This window comes from Eurosta solidaginis, chromosome 5 (assembly GCF_040869045.1).
Source record: "Eurosta solidaginis isolate ZX-2024a chromosome 5, ASM4086904v1, whole genome shotgun sequence".
NCBI lineage: Eukaryota > Metazoa > Arthropoda > Insecta > Diptera > Tephritidae > Eurosta > Eurosta solidaginis.
The window spans coordinates 266012166-266037320 of record NC_090323.1 but is presented as its reverse complement, the minus strand read 5'-3'; the positions used below and the strand labels follow the sequence as shown (position 1 = coordinate 266037320).

Here is a 25155-nt window from a genome sequence, read left to right as displayed (position 1 = left end):
TTCTTCTTGATGGAATTGACCGTGGGCGATTGCTCGATTATCGAAATCTAAAGCATATTTCTATGAGACACACTTACAGTAAAGACAGTTCGCTCGTTGATTCAACTAAAATTAATATTGAGTGGGCTGAATGGATCCCCAGTCTTTAATGAAAACCACTCCACATTGGAGAATTTCACTTTTTACTAACAAACTATGTTTCGTCTTTTCTAACAGAGGATTGTCAATTCTCAAGGTATTAAATTTTTTTCTGTTTAATCGGTTAGTAAACTGGAGTTTACGCTTCCGCAGTGACAATCAAGTTGTACCTTAGGCTTTGTCTAGGATCTCTTATGATGCAGCAAAAAAACTGCTAAAATATGTCCACGATCTAACCTACTCAGGCTGAAAGAGTACACGGGGTTTCCTGGAAATAAATTGACTGATCACTTGGCTAGTTTGATCTCTGAACAGGCTTCATTCGGTGCTCACCAGGATGAAGGGCACTCTTCTTCCCACCTTTGAAAACCGCTTAGTAACTTTGATAAAGTCAGAATGTCAGGAGTTTGCTGAAGACAACCTGGATAATTGCTAGTATATAAGGTTATTATGATAAATAAATATGATCTCCTTGTCTTGAAGAAAATAACGAGACCGTTCGTTTTTTGCGAAAACTTTCAAGCTCACTGACAGCCAAAATCAAATTTTGATTTGTCTAGTCTTTCGATAATTCAGTAAAGGAAGATATTTTAAAAAATAATGAAAGGAACGCCTCAGAGTATGTAATAGTTTGCAAAAATAGCTGTAAGCGAACACTGGAAGCACTGACAGCAATGTGACAGACTTTCGTTAAATGATGCCTTTTTTCAATTGCTGATTCCAATTTAGCTTATATCAAATTTTAATAAACATAATAAATTTTAGTAACCTATAATACTAAAAATCGTATCACAAGGACCGAATGTATATTATGTTTCACCAAAGTAAGTTGTCATGCTTAGAGGCCAAATTTCTGTTTCCCCCAATAAATTCGTGCCATCCTAATATTTAAGCTCACAGCTGTTTGCATTCCACTTTTCACTCAATCACTTGCCAGCTTCATTGCATTGCTTTCTTTCGTTTTTATACTCAGCTGAGCAGAGCTCAGAGAGTATATTAACTTTGTTCGCATAACGGTAATCCGTAAAGGCATAAACTAATCGAGATAGATATAGAATGATATATATCAAAATTATCTGGGCGAAAAAAGAAATTCATTTAGCCATGTCCGTCCGTCCGTCCGTCCGCCCGTAAACACGATAACTTGAGTAAATTTTTAGGTATCTTGATGAAATTTGGTATGTAGCTTCCTGGGCACCAATCTCAGATCGCTATTTAAAATGAACGAAATCGGATCATAACCACGCCCACTCTTTCGATATCGCAAATTTCGAAAAACCGAAAAAGTGCTATAATTCATTACCAAAGACGGATAAAGCGATGAAACTTGGTAGGTGGGTTTATGACACAGAATGGAAAATTAGTAAAATTTTGGACAATAGGCGTGGCACCGCCCACTTTTAAAAGAAGTTAATTTCAAAGTTTTGCATGCTGTAATTTGGCAGTCGTTGAAGATATCATAATGAAATTTGGCAGGAACGTTACTCCTATTACTGTATGTGTGCTAAGAAAAAATTAGCAAAATCAGATTACGAACACACCCACTTTTAAAAAAAAATTTTTTTAAAGTCAAATTTTAACAAAAAATTTAATATCTTTGCAGTATATAAATAAATTATGTCAACATTCAACTCCAGTAGTGATATGATGCATGATGCAACAAAATACAAAAATAAGAGAAAATTTCAAAATGGGCGTGGCTCCGCCCTTTTCCATTTAATACGTCTAGAATACTTTTAATGCCATAAATCGAACAAAAATTTACCAATCCTTTTGAAATTTGGTAAGGGCATAGATTTTATGACGCTAACCGTTTTCTGTCCTTCCGCTCGGCCGCTAAAACGATAACTTGAGCAAAGATCGGCATATCTTTACTAAACTTAGTTCACGTACTTATCTGAACTTACTTTATCTTGGTATAAAAAATGGCCGAAATCCGACTATGACCACGCCCACTTTTTCGATATCGAAAATTACAAAAATGAAAAAAATGCCATGATTCTATACCAAATATGAAAAAAGAGATGAAACATGGTAATTGGATTGGTTTATTGACGCAAAATATAACTTCAGAAAAAACTTTGTAAAATGGGTGTGACACCTACCATATTAAGTAGAAGAAAATGACAAAAGTTCTGCAGGGCGAAATCAAACGCCCTTGGAATCTTGGCAGGAATACTGTTCCTGGTATTACATATATAAATAAATTAGCGGTACCCAACAGATGATGTTCTGGTTCACCCTGGTCTACATTTGGTCGATATCTCGAAAACGCCTTCACATATAAAACTAAGGGCTACTCCATTTTAAAACCCTCATTAATATCTTTAATTTGATACCCATATCGTACAAACACATTCTAGAGTCACCCCTGGTCCACCTTTATGGCGATATCCTGAAATGGCGTCCACCTATAGAACTATGTTCCACTCCCTTTTAAAATACTCTTTAATACCTTCCATTTGAAACCCACATTCCAGGGTTACCCTAGGTTAATTTTGCTAAATGGTGAATTTCCCTTATTTTGTCTCCAAAGCTTTCAGCTGAGTATGTAATGTTTGGTTACACCCGAACTTAGCCTTCCTTACTTGTTATTTTTGCATTCTTATGAGGCCAGTCGCGCTTATAAATATTATAACCGGTTTCATTTGTACATACATACACACATATTTTTTTTTTTTTTTATTCATAAGTTTGAATATTGAAAACTTTTGACACCCACTTGAGCTCGTTTGCCCTTTTCATTTTTGTTCCTTTTTTTCTGTTGTAGCTACATACTTAACATTTATTTGTGGTAGCTTGTTTATGAAGTACCGAGTTTTGAGAGAATGTGGCGAGTAACTATTTTTATTTGAATTGAACAATTTTCTGAATGCAAAATGAATTAAAAAATTTAATTGGATTCTTATGAGAAATGTAAATTACAGGATTTTCAATTTGATTTTTGATGAATCTGGTAGATTTAAGAGATAGAATTTAGTATCAATATCAATAAATAAGAAGTTTAATGTAAGTTGGAAAACATATGTATTTTTATCGCAATAGAATGGATATATGCACTCAGCCATAGATATAGAATATGAAGTGGGCCTCATATAAATATTTTGTATAAACCTATTCTAACCACTTTGTTATGTTTAATTCAGGATTATTTACGTGATATCAAACTCCCGGCAATGAAACGGGCAGGGGAAGCAAAATAAATTGTTTGAAGTCTTGGTTGTTGCATAATTTTAGGTGCTCCAAAGTTTTTATGCAAAGCTGGGAATAAAATTTTCAGTAGCTCCCTGAACCCTGAGGCCGGTTGCAGCGCAAAGCTATACAAATCTCATCATACCCTTATGCTTCAAATCGCGGTTTGTTATTTTCACAACGAGATGCATATTTCTAGGCGCATCTGACATTTTCGAAAATTATTTTAAACACAGAATTCACAGATAACGAATACAATATTCAAGCCATTTATGATTTAAATTTCAATCTGTGGCAATAATAGACAACGTCGATTGTTAGTCTTTTTCAGTCATATCATCTCATCAAGTATTTGGGGGCTTATTAAAGCTACAAGACTCCTAGTTAAACATGCAGGCGATGAACACATTCCGATGCTATTACACAAACAGCGCCTAAAGTCCTTTTTCTATAAATAAGAAGGTAATGCTCAGCAAAATTGCATATAGTTCAAGAGTGCATGAAATTCTTTCGATTGTATAAATAATCCCGTTGGAATCATTTCTATTGAAGGGGTGACTAACACCCACAAATTCGAAGGCTCGAGGAGTAAAAGTATATGGTTCCCGAGGCAGTCACGCAAACGCCATAAAGTGATTTTATTGAAGAAGCGTGCCAGACTAACATCTGGAAAATATTTGCCCATGTCCAAAACACTACCAACAATAGCAAATTGTAAAAAAGTATTCATTACAAACTTTGGCGAAGTAAACTGTTTCGATACCAGAATACTTTGCGGACATAGGTATTTCAAAAGACATCCATAAGGAAAGAGGAAAGTCTAAGATCCGAGCGTTCACAGTGACACAAATGACATATTTCACATCTTATTCAAATGCTCTATATGAAGCAAGAACCGACATATGCTCGAACAAAGCCTAGAGCAAATTACTCTTGATAATGTTATTCAAGCAAGATTCGTTTGCCTTTGAGCCACGGCTTCAAATTACGGATATTTTTTAGTCCACTGATGTACGCTTACTAGGGCACAGAAATGATGGTGCAAACTGATATTTCAATAAAGACCTCTCATGTGTACATATGTCTAAGCACTTTCAAACGCCTAAAATTATCCATAAAATTGTTTAAAATTCCTTTAGTTTCTAAATACGATTAGCTTCTTAAACGCATACTTTTGCTCTTTAGTTTAAGCATTTCGCAGCCCTTTCAAGCTTAACCTCATTTGGCGTTACTCATAAATACTAATTTAAAATCAAAACTAACAACAGCAACAACAGCAAACATTATGTGGCAAAATTGCAAATGCTGCAACAACAATCTCAACAAATGCGACAGCAGCATGAAAAACAACAACAAAACAAGAATAATAAGCAACAGATTAAAGAATACTGATGATCTGAATGATTGATATTAATTTCTGCTGCTACGCAAGCTGTCAATGCAAGTATGCCAACCGCAGATGTTGTTGCTGTTGCTCTTATTGCCGCAATTTTTTTTTTTATTGTTGTTCTTGCTGCAGTTGCTTGCTTTCAACGTCACAACTCAATTTCCTGATGTTTTCATAAAGCGTATAAGTTGCAAAAATTCCACGGTTGCGTGTACGTTGTTGTTTTTGTTGTGTCTGTTTGCTTGTGTGCTAGTAAATTGAGCTTAAGTGCATAACTGCAGATTATGTGCGGGTGTGTTTACTTTTGTGCGTTTCTTATAACTTTGCGCATATCACTTTCAGTGGCTTGCTTGTGCCCCCAGAAGCAGTGACTGACTCGCTACCCTGCAATACAAAAAGGTTTTCCTGTTTTATTTATTTGTTTTTGTGCTGGCGCCTTCGTATGTGCTTTTAGTTGTATCTGTGTGTATTTATTTTTTTGCTCAAGTCAGCAGTCAATATTATCTTTACAAAAACAAAAACTGAAGCGAAATAAAAATCATCTTTATTAACAATATTCCTTCACATCTTTACCAGCGCCGTCATCATCATCGACATCATCACAATTATTTTTGTATTAGAACATCGTTATTAGGTAAAGCGTTTTTCTTAAATACCCTTCAGGAAAATTTATAGTTCTTGGGGAGAAAGAAGTGCCACCAAGAAGAGAGCGCGAGAGAGATATTGAAAAAGGAAGGAGAAGGAGAATAGAAAGAACAAGGAAAAAGTAAAATAAATGTAAAAGTAAAAGCAGAACTAGAAGTAGAAGTAGAGCAGAACAGAAGGAGAGGGGAACCGTAAAGGAAAACGAGAGGAATAAAAATAGCTTTACCAATAGCAAACGGAATAAAAGTAGGAATGGGAATAGGAACCGGTAGAGGAAAAGGAATAAGAACAGGAATGGGAATAGGTAAAGCAATAATAATATAGAAAGCATTGGGAATAGTAAAAGGAATAGGAATAGGAATATTAATAGGCATACGATTGGGAATGGGAATTAGAATAAGATAAGGAAAAGTTATGTAAATAGGAATAGGAAAATGGGAGGGAATAAGAATAGGAATATGAGTATAAAACGCAAGAAAAATATAAAGGTATGTAGGAGAATTAAGAAAAAAACATCTCCAACACCGATTTTAAAAGCGACGCAAGGTGCATCGTTCTCATCCAAAAAGGTGGTGACTATTATTAGGCTGAACTCGATGTACATTTTTTTCCGCAGGTAAACTCTTACTGAAAAGGCTGGTAAAAGTATTTTATTTATGCCTAGGTTAATGCAAATTTAGGAGTGGCTCAGTAAGTAAAATGGCTACCAGAGGCACCACTCAAGGCAGCGTGATATCGCGTCTTCCATGAATATTGTTAGTTAATGAAATTCTAGACATTTTCAGGACGGAAGGTGTAATTACAGGAAAATTTCTGCCATGATTATTGAGCTCATGCAAAAACGGAAATTGTTCTCTTCACAAGGAAAACAAATATTTCCTCCTGAAGCAAAATCTCTTGGCACGATGCTCGACTTAAAATTAAGATGAAAAAGGAATGTTGAGGTAATTTAAAGGAAAGCTCTGTCAGCAATATACACCATCAAAAGGGCTTGGTGAGGAGCTGCGCGGTCACCCTAAATCAACCATGGCATATATACCACACCCAATCAATCGATACTAAGGTACGGATCTCTTTTCGTTTGGAAGACGCCAGAAAACAGGGTTAGGAATATGCAAATACTGAATCGCTTGCACTTTAGCAAGAGTTAAACGTACATTTTTACATGAGGCCTCTACAAGTGCTGGTGCTGGGATTGGTGGCGAATGGAGCTCTACGACTAAGAAAATCTAACTAAAACGGCGCATGCAAATACGGGCGCGCGATGATGTTAGATGACATGACAAGGGAGCAACTAGAAGATATCATAACTAACCTAACTTCTGACATCGACCGGCGGTTGTAAATTTCCAGGTGCAGAACATAAGATATCCTTCAAAGGGGGAATAGAAGGAAAGCTTAGACAGTAGTATGCGCATTACAATTTCCACAAGCAGTTCGAATATTGAAATGGGAAATAGAGCTGGAATAAACTCAAAGCATCGGCAGGTAAATCAAGTAATGCACGTTCTTCCAGGTGGAGATCTATACCATAGGTAGAGCAGTCAGAATACCTCGGGATAGTACGGTCTCAGACACTCCTTATCGACAGACAGGCCACCTAAAAGGGATTAGAATCCCATGTTTTAAAGTCGAAAATTGTACAGATATGTTTCTGGCGTCAAAAAGGCATCTCAATGTATCCCTTTTCTGTACCCAGGCAAAGCGATATTGAAGGGAATAAATTTGCAGATTAAAAGGCTGTGCACAAACCGGGTTGATTTCGGATCTCAAAATCTTTATGACCAGTATTGGACAGGGAAAGCATTAACTACTCCGACGGTGGCGCATATCAAATAACTCCCTCTACAGAAGCTGTCAGGATAAGGCTGAAGGGAAATCGATACATCACTTTCTCTGGCAATGTCCAGGGTTTAAAACAAGACGATTCAGATTTCTTGGCGCACGGTTTTTTGACAGCCTGGCAGCGGTTGGGAATGTGGGTTCTTTATTCCTATTTAAGTTAATGAGAAAGTAAGTGGTCATTAAGGAGTACTGGGGAGCAATGTACGCATGTGCTGCCACCAGCCATTCATTAAGGGCACTCAGAATGGACAAAAGTGTCTCCGAGTAAAAGTATGGGAAATATTCATGCACGTTTTCCTGACCTAGGCGTGAACCATACATTTTGGTCAATAGTTTATAATTTTCCTGCAGGGTAGTGTCATTTTATATATATACACATGGTTTACAAAAATACTTTTTGTTTGCTTTGTATTGTTTTTTTTTTTTTGTTCATGTTTATAAGCCAGATATAATCATATTAATCTGAAAGCAACGAGGAGGTGTATGTGGAAACATGTTTTATTAATATGTAATTTCATTTTAATAAAAGTTCAATTTTCTATATTTTCACAGTTGTTTCCTTATATTTAACACTGTACTTTAATTAAATCACATGCGCCACACATAACATGAGCAAGAACAGTTTTTTTTTTTTTTTTTTTGGTTTGATTTGTAAACTTATCCCGGTTGCCGGTTATTAATTTCACTTCAACGCCTTATTGTCAGTGCATTGTTTTTTATATTACTTAAATATTTCCATTCAATTCGTAATGCATTTAACCATTTTTTCCTACACCTACAACAATAGCAACGTCATGCGGAACTTGTACTACGAAATTGATTGAGATGTTCAAATAGAAGATAGAGCAAGTCTGGTGTTAGCCACATTTATCTATCGTGCACAAAAATGCAAATAAATATCACTTTTAATAAGAAGACAACAATGAAATTGTAAACTACAATAACTAATCACATATTTGAATAACGATTTATTTTTTTAACTACTTCCGCTTTGCCAACAAAACTCCGCGCCCGTGTTCTGTGTACTAAATATGGTGTTGGGAATCAGGTACAATAAACCCTAAAAAAGAATTTATTGTTTGGGCATTGAACTCTATTCGAACCCAGGATCTCACATATCAATAAGCCTATTAAATGACGTGAAACTTTTTAAAGGAACCAATTTTAAAATTTTAGCATTTCAGGATGGTATGTATCATTTTACACGAAGGGTTACAAGAAAGAGTTCGATGCCATTAAGTTCCCCAATACCCTCTTCTATAGCTTAAAATTTTTAGGAAAACAAACTTTCAAGATAAACTAATTATGACAATTACAAAGTGCTTATGAGGATATCTTCAGACCATCATCAAAATCATTAATTGGCGCTTAACCGCCTAAGCGATTTTTACCGTTTCGTAAAAATTCGCCAATTGGGAGTACCAAGGGAGGTTGGAACTTCCACCAGTTATTGTACGCTCTTCGAATAGATTGCACCATCACGATTTAGTTCTGCTGCTAGAATCAACTTCTCCAGCATTATTAGAAATCACACGAAAGATTGTCATCTTATCTAAAGCCCCGTTTGGTTTCCAATGATTCGTAAAGGTCTTTCCCGATCCTAGTGGAGCTGGTGGCGTTGCTAAACCTCACTCGGCAGAACCTGATCAACTTTGCAGGGAACTTAAATTCAAACATAGCAGCACACAAACACCTTCTTTTCGCGCTTTCAAAGGCTTCTTTGAAATCGACGAAAAGGTGGTGAGTGTCGATTTTCTTATTGTGAGTCTTCTCGAGAATGTGGCGTATCGCGAAGATCTGATCGATAGTAGATTTAACAGGTCTGAAGCAGCGCTGATAAGGCAGGTTGCTTCTGCATTAATAGGCGCTTATTCGGGTCTCCTTTACTCATGATTGGACAGAGCGCACTTACATCTGGACATATAGATACTAATATAATTGTTTTGTGCACCAGAGTCTGGAATGCCGTTGATCTATATAAGACCTACTAAAGAAAACGAGTTGATTGGTTGTGTATGTATGAATGACAAAGCTAAACAAAAACAAGTAAGGAAGGCTAAGTTCGGGTGTAACCGAACATTACATACTCAGTTGAGAGCTATGGACACAAAATAACGGAAAATCACCATGTAAGAAAATGAACCTAGGGTAAACCTGGAATGGGTTGTTTGTACGATATGGGTATCAAATGAAAGGTGTTAATGAATATTTTAAAAGGGCGTGGGCCATAGTTCTATAGGTGGACGCCTCTTCGAGATATCGCCATAAAGGTGGACCAGGGGTGACTATAGAATTTGTTTGTACGATATGGGTATCAAATGAAAGTTGCTAATTAGTATTTTAAAAGGGAGTGGGCCTTAGTTCTATAGCTGGACGCCTTTTCGAGATATTGCCATAAAGGTGGAACAGGGGTGACTCTAGAATTTGTTTGTACGGTATGGGTATCAAAAGAAAGGTGTTAATGAGTTTTTTAAAAGGGCGTTGGCCTCAGTCCTATAGGTGGACGCCTTTTCGAGATATCGCCATAAAGGTGGACCAGGGGTGACTCTAGAATTTGTTTGTACGATATGGGTATCAAATGAAAGTTGCTAATTAGTATTTTAAAAGGGAGTGGGCCTTAGTTCTATAGCTGGACGCCTTTTCGAGATATTGCCATAAAGGTGGAACAGGGGTGACTCTAGAATTTGTTTATACGGTATGGGTATCAAACGAAAGTTGTTAACGAGTATTTTAAAAGGGAGTGGGCCTTAGCTCTATAGGTGGACGCCTTTTCGGGATATCGTTATAAAGGTGGACCAGGGGGGGGGGGGGGGGTGACTCTATAATGTGTTTATACAATATGAGTGTCAAATTAAAGGTATTAATAAGAATTCTAAAATGGAGTTGTGGTAGTTGTATATATGAAGGCGTTTTCGAGATTTCGACCAAAATGTGGACCAGGGTGACCCAGAACATCATCTGTCGGGTACCGCTAATTTATTTATATATGTAATACCACGAACAGTATTCCTGCCATGATTCCAAGGGCTTTCGATTTCGCCCTGCAGAATTTTTTATTTTCTTCTACTTAATATGGTAGGTGTCACACCCATTTTACAAAGTTTTTTTCTAAAGTTGTATTTTGCGTCAATAAACCAATGCAATTACCATGTTTCATCCCTTTTTTCGTATTTGGTATAGAATTATGACATTTTTTTTCATTTTTCGTAATTTTCGAAATCGAAAAAGTGGGCGTGGTCATAGTCGGATTTCGGCCATTTTTTATACCAATACAAAGTGTGTTCGGATAATTATGTGAACTGAGTTTAGTAAAGATATATCGATTTTTGCTCAAGTTATCGTGTTAACGGCCGAGCGGAAGGCAGACGATATACTGTGTATAAAAACCGGGCGTGGCTTCAACCGATATCGCCCTTTTTCACAGAAAACAGTTATGTTATCATCCTAGAATATAAGCGCCTACCAAATTTCACAAGGATTGGTAAATATTTGTTCGACTTATGGCATTAAATGTGTTCTAGACGAATTAAATGAAGAAGGGCGGAGCCACGCCTATTTTGAAATTTTCTTTTCTTTTTGTATTTTGTTGCACCATATCATTACTGGAGTTGAATGTTGACATAATTTACTTATATACTGTAAAGATATTAAATTTTTTGTAAAAATTTCACTTTAAAAAAAATTTTTTTTAAAGTGGGCGTGGTCGTTCTCCGATTTTGCTAATTTTTATTAAGCATACATATAGTAATACAAGTAACGTTCCTGTCAAATTTCATCATGATATCTTCAACAACTGCCAAAGTACAGCTTGCAAAACTTCTAAATTTCTTTCTTTTAAAAGTGGGCGGTGCCACGCCCATTGTCCAAAATTTTACTTATTTTCTATTCTGCGTCATAAGTTCAACCCACCTACCAAGTTTCATCGCTTTATCCGTCTTTGGTAATGAATTATCGCACTTTTTCGATTTTTCGAAATTTTCAATATCGAGAAAGTGGGCGTGGTTATAGTCCGATATCGTTCATTTTAAATAGCGATCTGAGATAAGTTCCCAGGAACTTACATACCAAATTTCGTCAAGATACCTCAAAATTTACTCAAGTTATCGCGTTAACGGGCGGACGGACGGACGGACATGGCTCAATCAAATTTTTTTTCGATACTGATAATTTTGATATATGGAAGTCTATATCTATCTCGATTCCTTTATACCTGTACAACCAACCGTTATCCAATCAAAGTTAATATACTCTGTGAGCTCTGCTCAACTGAGTATAACAATTGTGGTTATTCATTCATTGGAATTCAAATAAAGCATTGTTACAATGTATAGTGACGTATATGTATATATACATCTTTGATTTAAGTGTAAACTTGCTAAGTCAATTTTTTGTCAAAAAGTACTTTCTGGTGCCATCCGATATGAAGATGAAACAAGCAAATTAGTAAAATATATAAAATATCTTGATTGTAAACTTACAAGATCATTCTCACTGATTTTAGTTCCGACGTTCCGATCAACGTTGTATCGAAAAAATCAGATAGACTTTCCCCTGTTATGTACAATTGTTGGTTTTGTTTTTTTTGAGTTAACAGGTTTATAATCTAAACCAACCAAGTGCATACGGCTGTACTTTCGAGTACAATAATATTGATTTATTTTAAAAAGCAAACTATTGTAAAAAAAAAACAGATATACATTTGTCTTTGGCTCCCCGGCACAACAAACAAAGTCACTTATATCTGTTTTCGAGAAAATGAGTCTTAAAAGTTTTAAAGAAGACTCGATCGTATGGTTAAAAAATGTCGATATTAAGAACTGAATGTTTCACATTGCAATGTGGATTGATCTACAGATATCGAATCCCGCACTTACTCAGTTTCAAAAAAACTTAGCGAATTAAGTGTGATTAAGAGTGATAACTGAATAAATACGTTTATAGAAATTCAAGTAAGTCTGTCCCAGTAAAAGCTTCTTGTAAATGTAAATGGACTATAATTTCTGATTGACTTATCATACTCGTATGAATATAAACACAATCGAATTTTGCGTCGTTTTACACACATCTTTGTCGCTATGTTCCTAATACACAGGCGACGCATCGGCTACGTCAAATTAACTCCAAATAAATTCAAAAACTTACGTTATGCTGGCGTTATTAATTCATTTCTTTGCAGCTTTCCAATTTTGCTCAAATTTATTTTGTTTTCAATTAATTTTATTTAGTAAGTAAAAGTAGTTTATTTCTTTAACTAAGCAATTTGCTAATATCTCTCAATGTTGCATGGTCGAGGTCAAAATTTGTTTGTTGATTTTGCAAAAAACAATAAAACACTAAGGTTTTTTTGTTAATGCCAATATATTTCGATTACCTTCGGTAATCGTCCTCAGGGCAACTAAACAACATAAAACATACATTTTATTTACTAATTGTAAATTAAATAATACATTCAATACCCTGACCGTTCTTTGTTAATAAGTGCCTGTAAGATTGTGCAATATTGTCAATGTCTGTTTTGTAATTTATTCTTCTACTTGCCGGTGTGTTTATTATGTGTAACATTTCTATTGTCATCCTTTTCTTGCTTTGTTGTTCTTGCTGAGCAACTGAAGCTGCTTCGAAGTTAGGACAGTGGCTTTTGTTATCACAGTGGGCCATGGGCGCTGTTTTATAATTATTCGTAATGTGACACTGCTTGTTGTTGGATTTATGTTGTGAGAGTCGAGTTTTCAATTTTGATTTGGTAGTGCCCACATAAATATTATCGCAAGATTCAATCGCATTCCCTTTACTTGGTATTTTGTAAATTACATTACTTTTCTCCGTTTCAGGTAGTTTTGATTTTGTTCTATTATAACAATTTGATTTTGTAAGACGTTCAGATTTAAACTTTTTTGGTTTCTCTGACATAATTTTTGGTTTCTTTGTTAACGCTTTTTTATTAATGTTTTTATAATATTCTCGGGAAACTCATTGTTTCTTAGTAAAATTATTATTTCTTTCTTTATATCATTGTGTAAGTGTCGTCAGATATTTGTAGCATTCTTTGTATACAGCTCCTTGCTGTATTGATTATCATCGTTATAGGGTGTTTTGAATTATAGTTGATGAGTCGTCCGGATGAACTTGGTTTCTTATACCACTTTATCTTCATTTGACTACCTTGTCTGATTACGATCGAGTCAAGATATGGCAATTTTCCGTCGTCTCTTATTCTGTAGCAAATGAAACTGAAGTGGTATAAGAAACCAAGTTCATCCGGACGACTCATCAACTATAATTCAAAACACCCTATAACGATGATAATCAATACAGCAAGGAGCTGTATACAAAGAATGCTACAAATATCTGACGACACTTACACAATGATATAAAGAAAGAAATAATAATTTTACTAAGAAACAATGAGTTTCCCGAGAATATTATAAAAACATTAATAAAAAAGCGTTAACAAAGAAACCAAAAATTATGTCAGAGAAACCAAAAAAGTTTAAATCTGAACGTCTTACAAAATCAAATTGTTATAATAGCGAAGAAATCAAAATAACCCACAAACCTATTAACACATTACCGCATATATTTAATAGAACAAAATCAAAAATACCTGAAACGGAGAAAAGTAATGTAATTTACAAAATACCAAGTAAAGGGAATGCGATTGAATCTTGCGATAACATTTATGTGTGCACTACCAAATCAAAATTGAAAACTCGACTCTCACAACATAAATCCGACTACAAACAGTGTCACAGTACGAATAATTATAAAACAGCACCCATGGCCCACTGTGATAACAAAAGCCACTGTTCGAACTTCGAAACAGCTTCAGTTGCTCAGCAAGAACAACAAAGCAAGAAAAGGATGACAATAGAAATGTTACACATAATAAACAGACCGGCAGATAGAGGAATAAATTACAAAACAGACATTGACGGTAGCTGTGTTTTTTTCACGTCTATATACGTTTACGCTTAAACTTTATATGGCCTGCTAAGCGACAAACTTTAAATACACCTCTGAAATTGCTAAGCATAAAAAAAAATACTACCGAATTTCAATACGCATTATACTCAGATGTAACTGAAATATGTGTCCATGTTTCACCCTCTGCACTAATTCCGTGTATTCTATGCGCGTCTACTATCTATCACAACTGATTCAGCTACATGTTATACACAGAAATACAACAGGGGTTTGTGTCTCCGCTTTTCTGTACACCCTGTAGCTGTAGCTAGTTGTTTAACCACTGCCGCTAGATGGGTCTCCTAAGCATTATCTAAGCGAGGATAAGCGTTTTTTTTCACGCGCAAACGTGATAATTAAAAAAAAAGTTTTAAGTTAAACGGTTTTTGTTTGTTTGTTTCTTTTGTACTTGTTCCAAATATGAGCCAAATCTGGCATCATAGGTCGCTTTCTATTCATGTATGTTTTATGTGTCCCAAATATGGACCAAATCGGACCGTAATACGATTTTTGTGAATATCTCGATCCTTGCGCCACCTAGCGGCGATTTTTTTCATAAGTCGCTTTTTATTATTGCATGTATTATGTGTTCCAAATATGAGCCAGATCGGACTACAAATACGATTTTTGTGAATATCTCTGTCCTTGCGCCACCTAGCGGCGATTTTTTTCATAGGTCGCTTTCTATTCTTGTATGTATTATGTGTTCCAAATATGAGTCAAATCGGGCCATAAATACGATTTTTGAGAATATCTTTATCCTTGCGCCACCTAGCGACGATTTTTTCTTATTATTGCATTGTCATCGGGTTCTGAACTATATTCCAAGTTTCAAGCTTGTAGCTTATCGGGAAGTTACTTAAATTTCAATTACAAAATTCGTTCACAACGGCCTGCATGTCAAGACAAGCTAAATAAAACCGTTTAAAAAAAAACACGGCTAATATTGCACAATCCTACAGGCAGTTATTAACAAAGAACGGACAGTGGAATACTCCACATTAGGCGGTAAATACGTGAAAAGTAAATGTATTTATTTAGTTTTTTAAAAATGTATTATTAAATTTTTTTATTTATTTAAATAAAATGTATGTTTTTATGTTGTTTAGTTGTCCTGTAATCGAAATATATTGGCATTAACAAAAAACCTTAGTGTTTTATTGGTTTTTGCAAAATCAACAAAAAAAATGTTGACCTCGAGCCAGTAACACTGAGAGGTATTACTGAACAAAGGTCGCAAAAACATCAAGATATAAAACTTGTTATTTGCATTTTTTGAATGATGAAAAATCAAAATTTGAGTTTTACCTTTGAGTTAATTGTGGCAGGAAAACTTTCGACGTGCGTTCTTTCAACGTGACACAAGGGCCAAAACGACGCAAAATTCGAAGGTGTTCGGGCCTTAAATATATTCGATTTATACGCTTTTGAATGTAGATTGCATGGACGTAGCGAAGGGTAGGGATGTGGCCGAAACGAGATTATACTCCAACATTCGTTTCGTTTTGAGTTTGTGAAGAAGGGTTTTGACATTCATAAGTTACTCCTAAATACGTAAAATTAATGTGTCCATTACTTCAAAAATTTGCTTTGAACAGATTTGCTATTATCACTAACTTACTCAAATTGCGCTCAATCGCTTTAAGGGTTTTGGCCATCCAACAAGTCCAGCCAGTAATTTTTTTGCTGGGCTAACTCGTGCTAATTCTTAATCCTTTTACCCCAGGTTTTTCCGTAGGAGTGGGGACCGCCCTTTTTATCCGCTTCCATTGGCGGCCTCCGGTAAGACCGCCTTTTGGCTCCGATCATCATTCGAATAATATAGCAGTGTACACCCGATACAGTTTATGTAGAAGTTCTTCCTTCTTATTAATGTTTGAATAACGTTTGAAAAATATTTCAAGTGCCAAAATGAGATTTAATATTACTTGTTCAGTTAATGAGCAAAGTAATATCAAGAATTTATAAAAAAAGTTTAGTTTGTTCAATTAGAAACCAGTTTATCTAAGTATGGTCCTCCGCCAGTCATGGTGACAAAAACTTGGAGTATATTTCAGCCATTCAAAGCTTCTCAGTGAAAATTCCTCTGCTTTGCTGCTGCCGTTTGGAGTTGGCATAAAACATGTAGGACCTTTTCCGCTACAGGATGTGCTGTTTCGCTTCCTCCTGCATCTGTTATCAACTAATGTGACGTGACGTTAGAAGGCAGGGTTCAGTAAGATTGCCCATCATAAGCCTACAGTGTCTTCTTTTTAGTGTTGAGAGTCACTTTGTTAGTTTAACAATGATCTTCGAAACACTATCCCGCTTGGTCGATCATGTGAAATTGTTGTTGGATCCTAACGAACACTTTTAGTTATAGCTACGAAATTTTGGGGTCTGTCTACTGTTCATATATACACTAATATAAAAATGTATCGTGTATATGCAACTTTATCAAATTGTTTCTCCAATATCATTATCAATTTAGAATATTTATCACCCAAATTACTGCCTATGTACTTAACGCTTGACGAAATTATGTCAATGGAATATGGTGACAAGTTTTACCTTAGACACTTAGCTCATATCAGCCGATATTCCATAGACAATATAAATCTTAATAAAAAAATTATTAACTAAAACTTGGTGACATTCAATGTGAGCAAATGCTGGCGGGCATAAAAATCAATGACATTCAACTTGTTTACTCGCGATGTTGATGTGTGGAAAATTCCGGGAACCAGTTTTACTAATTTATCAATAATAAAATATTGTGGGACAAACCAAATTGATGTACCTACGGTGGCAGTGAATTGTATTACAAACATGGAATTAACACTAGGGAATATCTAATAGAATAGATATACATATATATAAATAGATTTTTTATTAATCTGAATGTGTTATTCTATTTGTTTGTATGTGTACATATCGCCAGGTAAATACGTAAACGTGAAAGTGCATATGAATTACAGAATGCAAAGGGAAGTACAAATAGATTTTAGGCTTTTTTAAATTTTTTTTTGTTCTAATGATGGAAGATGTAAATGGATATGCATGCAAGCGCTTCAAATTTCATTGTTAGAAAGTCGTAGAGTTGCTGGAATTATAGAAAAGTTCAAATATCAAAAATGTTTAATTGTATATCAAAAGAACTTATTATTGTTCATTCTAAATAATATCGAGAGCACAACAAACATAGCTCTCGTTTATCCTTGCACCTGACAGGAACGTGAATTCGGTGATTCGAGTTCATTGCAAACACATTTCATGAAAAATAAAAGAACATTTTACAACAAGCTTTTTCAGCCTTTAATCGAGCGACAGTTGATTCGTATTTCTGAGTTACCAATTCTTCTCATTAAGGGTTTTTAGTACAGGGTGCAGGACCTCGTGCCGCGTGATATATCTACCACACCAAATATTCTGGGCACAATGCCCATCAAACACTCTCAGTATATTTCTGCCATGAAAAGCTTCTCAGCGAAAATACATCTACCTTGCAGTGGCGGTTAAGAGTCAGCATAAAACCCGTAGGTCGGAAAAATATAAAAAGGAGCACGAAGCAAATTGGAAGAGGAGTTTGGCTAATCTCCTCGAAACTAAATCACGCTGAGCATTTATTAAGCTTTGTGTTTTAAAAAGCACCAACGCGACAAATAGTTGGATTGCTAAGGAATGCAATGACCCGGGAATGCAATCAATTCATTCCTATTCCTGGACTTATTGGAAAGCAGACTTTATTATTTTCTTTGGAATATTTCTTTAATAAAATTCGAAAGAATTCCGCAAGTAAATAATAATATTGGAAAGTAAAAGGAATGAAAAGTATTGCGGAATGCATTCCTCCGATTATTGCAGTACAATTAATGCAATCCATGGAATAAAAAAATATAAAAAAAATATGTTTACGTCTCTGTCCACTGTACTTTACACAGAGTTCATCTTATTGTTTTCGGTACGAGCCTCTTTTAATAAAAGTTTACCGTGCAGCTGGGTTAGTCCCGATTCGCCCTTTCTTCTTCATATTGTAACTAAGTTCGTACCTACTTGAACAGTTCCAAGTCCGTGAATGTAGGATAAAGTGGTTTTCAACGTAAATAATACTTACGGCAAATCAATTCATGTGCCGAGTAAGAGATATGCAGTTGATTTACTACTCACACCATAACACATCTTTACACTACAGCACTGAATTTATATTTATTCGTAGCAATGGTGGGCGTAGTATAAACCATTTTAAAACTCAGTGTTTAAATATTTCACAAATGGACGGACTAGTTTTTATTTTAGGGGGCTATACTTTCAGTGGAAAATGTAAGAATTATTTTTAGTAAAGGTTCATCCCACTCAGTTCAGTAGTATATCAAACACTACTCATCTTTCCAAAATTTATGTTTTTCTATTGTAAAATTAATAGGTTAGTATAGAAGTTTCGATATTAATGACCGATTTGATATTAAAGCGCTTTGTTTTAGTTTTTTTTTAATATTAGCTGTTTTTACCAATCTATGTGATATTTGTACAGAAAAACTAGGCAAAATCGAAACTAAAATAAATATAAATATAAGTAAATATACAACAAGCGAAAAGTGTTCAGCTCAGCCCTTTGTGAATGTCAGTATACTCCAATTACGTTCGAATACTCCACGTCATTTGAATGGGAATACCTTTTGATTTCCAGTGCTTGAACTTTTCTTAGTTAACGTTCAAAAGCGACGAACAGAAGTTTTTTTTTTTAGTTTTTTCATTGGCGGCCGAGGTGGTGTGGTAGTAGCGTGATCACCTTACCACACCAAAGATCCAGGGTTCAGGTGACGACCAAAGCAACAACCAAAATGTAGACAAAAGTTATTTCAGTTAAAAAGGTTTTGTAAAAGGGGGACCCATCTCGACATTTGTTTAGTAAACACTACGAATGTATTTCTCCGGATAAAAGTTTATCAGTGAAAATTCTTCTGTCTTACAGCTGCTCAAATTTAAATAGAATCTCTTCTTTATATCCTCGGAGGTAAACCACATCATGTATTATTTTTTGTGCGGGTGGCTTTTTCGTTAGGCAACATCGGTTTAAATTGAAAATATGTTTAAAATTTTCGGTAGAATGTTGTTCGCTTCCCATTATTTAACATTTTTATATAGAAATATTATAAGACAATTCACTGAAACTCGCAAATGCCTCGCAACCATGAAAACCACGTAAATAAACAAATATATCATATGAGTTTGCGAGACTTACGACCTTTGCTAGGCATTCGTGAGTTTTTCATGAGTCCTTTAATGTAAGCGTCCGATTTGCATATTTTATATTCAAATATTGAATTTGATCAAGAACGCAACCCAATTTCTTGTTAATTTTAACTGCTTCAATGACACAGAGTGTTAAAACCAATAAAAAAAAAACACCTGAAATATTCAGTGCTGATTTATGTGAAACTAATTTGTGTTAAATGACAATAATACAAAACCGCTAAAACGAGCGCACAATAGTTGTTATAATTACATAGTTTTTTTTTATTAGATAATTACTTTTGTAGACGGGGATATTTCCAGTTAAAATTAGGAATGCACAACGCTTGGTTAATTTCCACAAAATACTAAAATACACGTAGAAACATTTACTCACTTTATGGTTCTTCTTTTTGCTTGTCTAGAGTGAAAATTATTTTGGATTTTCCACAAATTTACACAAATTCATCTGAACATACGTAGATGTAAAAAAAATGTTCACATAAACGACATTTTGCACTTAACGAGCAAATGATTTGGCAAAAACAAAAAAAAAAAAAAAAAAAATTAAACACACATACAATTTCGTTTTATTATTATTAATTAATAAATTTCAAATGAGCGATTAACTTATCTCACGAAACACCACTGTTTAACATTATTATCTACACTTGTTTGTGTTTTTTGTTTGTTTGTTTATTTTTTCATTTACAATGTTGAACCGTTTAACAACTGACGGACAAGTAACGAACGTGAGGAGGAGGCCAATGCACGATTCGAAATGAAGTAATTAAACAATAAAAATGTATGAACACAAAACAAATAAAAAAAATCCAACAATAAAACTATGCACGCTGTAATCGGCGTTTCACTTTCACAATTAATTTTTCAGTTTGTGATGAAAACAAAAAGCAAATGCGAAATTACGAAAAAATATTACATCCAAACCTTACGAATGGCATGCAAAAGCCTGACTGCCATGTTAGCTGATCATTTAGCTGCTATGAAGCCAAGGCGTCGATTTAAGCTGCATATACCAATTTGTTTGATTAATTATTATTTGTTACACTCAAAAAAAAAATAATAAATTAATTAATAGTGCAAAATACATTTTTTCACAATTAAGTACTTAATGGCTTGGGGGACAACAAACGTATATGTTATTAAAATTTGTCTCTGAAACTTTTTACCTAAAGAAGTATATATGTGACCCGGCCTATGAAAAGGTGGCTTATGACTCAAAAAAGAAATTGCGAGAAACAACTGTTAAAGATAAACAATGCATTTCTTCAGTTTCTTAGTAGTTTTTCTTTTGCATTATGAACAGTCATGCCCAAAAGGCAAAGCACAAAGCAGTTTCTGACCGATATTTTGGCTCCATTGCCATCAAAAAAAATGCTATCAAAAAAATCTGAGAATGCTTCATCAGCCACCAAAGTGGCATCGAAGGAACCAAAGGCTTCATTTTCTTTCATTTGTGCTCTTATTTCTTTACATTTTTAGTACACTTCTAAGCAAGTTAGGACTTTCTAGTTTTCAACACGTGAAAGAGCGTCTCAAAAACTATCGAAACCAGAAAAAAAATGGAAACATTTTTTTTGAGTCATAAGCCACACTTTCATAGACCGGGTCACATACACTAAAATGTATGTAATTAATTGGTAATCTTGCTCATATTTTTCGTCAGTAAACTGCACAAAACAGCCTTTTTTCTTGCTATGGCTATTCTGCGGGATTTGTTGGAGATCCCTTTGAAATAACATCAGGACCCTTAAGAGATGATTTGGGGATTTTCAGAATTATTTCGTATTGTTTTGGGATTAGCTGGAATCTTTTAGAATAACCTTGTCAAGACATTTAGGACCTTTTCGTTGTGGTCTTATCTTTTGTCTTTTTCGGAATCTATTGGGGATTATTTCTAGGATATTCTGGTATTATTCCGGGACTATTTCAAAACTACTTTCAGATCTTCTTGGTACCTTGTACGGAATATTTAAGGACTATTTCGGCATTATTTCGGGACAGTTTAAAATCAATTTCGGGATTGTTGTCGGTTGGCTTTCGAAAGTATTTGGAGGCCGTCAAAGTAGTTTCGGAACTATTTAGGTATTCCTTGTACCTTTTTTTAAGATTGCTTTCCTTAAAGTTTTTAATTTATTATTGTATCGGGGCTGTTTCGGTATTAATTTGAGACCATAACAAGCTACTTTGAGACCTTTTAGTAATATGTGCGAAATGTATAAGCATTGGTTGGTCTTCGGTAATATTTGGATACCGTTAAAGTAGTTCCGGGACCACTTCGGCACTTCTTTGGATGTTTGCGGGATTGATTTCCAGAAATTTTCAGATCTATTGTTGTATCGGATGCGTTTCGGTATTATTTCGGGCCAATTTGAAACTACTTTGAGACCTGTTTGAAACCATATCCGTTATATTTAACCATATCGGTATTATTTTGGGAAACCTTAACCTCTATTTTGGGATTGTAGTAGACAGCGATTCGGAATTATTTGAAGAATTTTAAAAGTTACTTTGGGACAACTTTATGATTTTTCGGAATTGTTCCTAGACAATTTCGAAATTATTCTAGATATTTTTACGATTTTTATTTAGACCAATTTGAAACTATTGCACAATGCTCAGTTGTACAAAGAGTGAAGAGACAATCGCAAATCAGTGCTAGTTAATAATATGTAAATATGTTTTTTTGTATTTACACTGTGATATTATAATTAGTTAAATAATCAATCTTTCTGAGGATGACGCAGTAAGCGTCGAAACGCGTCAAAGTAACACAAAAGCAACAAAGTGCACTTATTTAAAACGACCATAAAAGCTCTACCCAGCAAACCATATTATAGATATTATTTTCGAACTACCTTAGGATTTTTTCCCATTTCAAGATTACTTAAATATTTGAGTATTCCTTTAAGAACCCGTTCTCAATTATTACGGGATAATTTCAAATCCAAATCGGGCTCTCTGTCGGTTGCATTTTGGATTTATTGGGTACTGTTATAAGTCGTTTAGGGAACATTTTGGGACTACTTTGGGTCTTTCTTGGGATTGTTTTCTAGACAATTTCAGAGTTATTCTAAAGATTATTTTGGAAGTGTCTTGCGATTTTTCGGGACCATTTCAAGCCCAGTTTGGGAATGTTTTAGGACTACTTTGGAACTTTTTTGGGATCATGCCCCGAATATTTTGGGATAGTTTTTTTAACACTGTTACTACTCTTCAGAGAGCATGTCGGAATGGGTTCTAGGGTCTTTGCGTCATTAGTACAGAATTATCTCGGGAATTATTTGGCGACTCTGAGGAATTTTAAGGGACCTTTCCGTAACTATTTTGAGATTAATTTATAAATTATTTCGGATCATTGTTCTGGTAATTTGTGAACTATTTACGAGACCGCTTAGGTTCATATATTTGCAGTAAATTTTAATGATTGTTTTAGCACTATTTTGGGTATACTCTATACCTTTTCCGTAATACATGTTTCGGTATTCCTTCCAAATATTACTTCCACAGAATTTCCGTGCTTCAATTCCTAGCCAAAATATTTCAATTTAAATAACTGGGAAAAGTTGTTCCTACATATTTATATTTATTTTTCACCATCTCATATTCACAGCACTATTTTTCTGAGTGTACATGCACACGCGCATAGTGTTATGCTGAAACAAATAGAAAACGCATGCAAGAAAAATTATAACGAACAGAATTGTAAAAACAAATACCGAACAAACTGTGTGTGTATGAATGTTTATTTATAGCTAATAGACAAAAAAATTCAAAAACCGGCAAAACGTGATTTAGCGCAAGTTCACTCCAAAACTCTGAACCGGCCGGCGACACTCAAAACACCTGTACTAGTGCTACACTTTTATCAACTGACTTGGACTCTCTCACTCAAAATTTGTTTGATCTCAAGTAGCTTTTCAGCTTAATAATTTACTCACTCTTTAGCTCTTCACATTTGAAATGGTGTACAGTGTATCATTTTCGTATATCTTTCACAAAGTCAATACAGACAGAGCCAAATCCTACGATATTAAAGAAAAGCGACAGTTTAAATATAAAAAGATATGTTTAATATATTAGAATTAAGATATTATATACATTTCTGTATTTAGTTTCGCCTTTTGCAGTGTTAATTTAAATTCCAATTAAGTAATCACAATAAAGCATTCAAAAAAAAAATAAATTGTGCAATTAAACGCGTTTTCTCAATTTTTATCTGAATGCAGTGTGCCGTACCAAAGGTTCTCCATTAAACAGCATTTCACATTGTTCTCAAATCGAAAATGTACGGCATAACTTAAATTTTCATTTTCACAAATTTTAAGCAAAAGGCAAGGGGTTTATAACAGCACATAAACAAAAATACAAGACACGCATAAATATCCACTTTATACGGCAGCCTTCGGTTGAAGCCATCAAAGTCAGCTGTTTTTCACTTAAATTTTAAGGTTAAAAAAAAAAACAAGCAAAGGTGTATACGATATCATTGATTCAAAACTATTTTTTGCTAAGTTATAGCTTATTATTCTAGTCTACGACCCTTTTAAACTTTGTTTATATCTAAGTTGCCGTGGTCTTTAACCAATCCCGTCCATTTTTACTAGAAACATTTTCTGCTATAAGGAAAATATGTGTACACAATTTCATTACGATCCGTTAATTTTTCTTCAAGTTAAGAAACATAGAAAATTGCTTAGTCATAAAAGGGGCGATTCCACGCCTATTTTTTTAAATTTAAAGTTTTTCCTATTTATTGTTATAAATCCACTTGGGAAATGAAATAAAATTGATATAAAGCTCTTTTTTGCAAAGATATAACTTATTTTATTCGTCGACGACCCTTTTAAAAATCTTTTATATAAAAGTGGGCGTGGTCCTTAACCGATTTCGATAATTTTTCTTCAAAACATTCCCTATAGTAAAGGCAACCTCTCTGCCGCAGTTTGTTACGATAGGTTTAACGGTTTTTGATTTATGATTAATAATATTTGTAAAATAGATTTTTTCACAAGTGGTTTTGTGTTTTCCAAAATTTTATATATATAAAAAGTGGGCGTGGTTAACATCCGATTTCGCTCATTTTCAATACCAATCTATTCTGTGTCCGGGTTAGCTCGTGTACCAAAGGTGAAGATATCTCAATATTTACTCAAGTTATCGTGTTAACGGACCGACGGACGGACATGGCTCAATCAATTTTTTTTTTCGATACTGATGATTTTGATATATGGAAGTCTATATCTACCTCGATTCATTTATACCTGTACAACCAACCGTTATCCAATCAAAATTAATATACTCTGCTACTCAAAATTAATATACACGAGCAAAGCACGCTGAGTATAATAAAATAAATGTAAGGCGCGATAATATCCGAAGAGGTTTAAGGCCGAGCTTCTCTTCAAATTTGCTTCGTGCTCCTTTTTAGTTTTTCCTACAAATTAGCGGGACAGGACCTACTCGACTCCAAACGGCATCTGCAAGGCAGATGAGTTTTCAACGCAGAAATACACTCGGAGTGCTTGCCAAACACTACCGAGGGGCAACCCCGCTTAGAAAAATGTTCTTCTAATTGAAAAAATCTTGTTTCTAAAATTTTGATGTTGCTTGCCCGGGGCGTGAACCCAGAATCTTCGGTGTGGTAGGCGGAGCACGATATCATCACACCACGGTGGCCACCAATTTATACCAGTTTTTTATTGATGGTAAACTTAAATTGGTATAAAATCAAAAGGGTTTGCTTAAACCAA

General features: G+C 34.8%; 1 protein-coding gene across 1 annotated transcript in view; it reads right to left on the bottom strand.

The window, feature by feature from the left end:
• Nucleotides 1–20346, bottom strand: part of Glut1 (Glucose transporter 1) — a 174120-nt gene extending 153774 nt beyond the window's left edge. The window contains exon 1 of the mRNA XM_067792041.1: nt 19779–20346. The gene's annotated coding sequence lies outside the window, so the exon portion shown is untranslated. The remainder of the gene's footprint in view (nt 1–19778) is intronic.
• Nucleotides 20347–25155: the final 4809 nt, after the last annotated feature.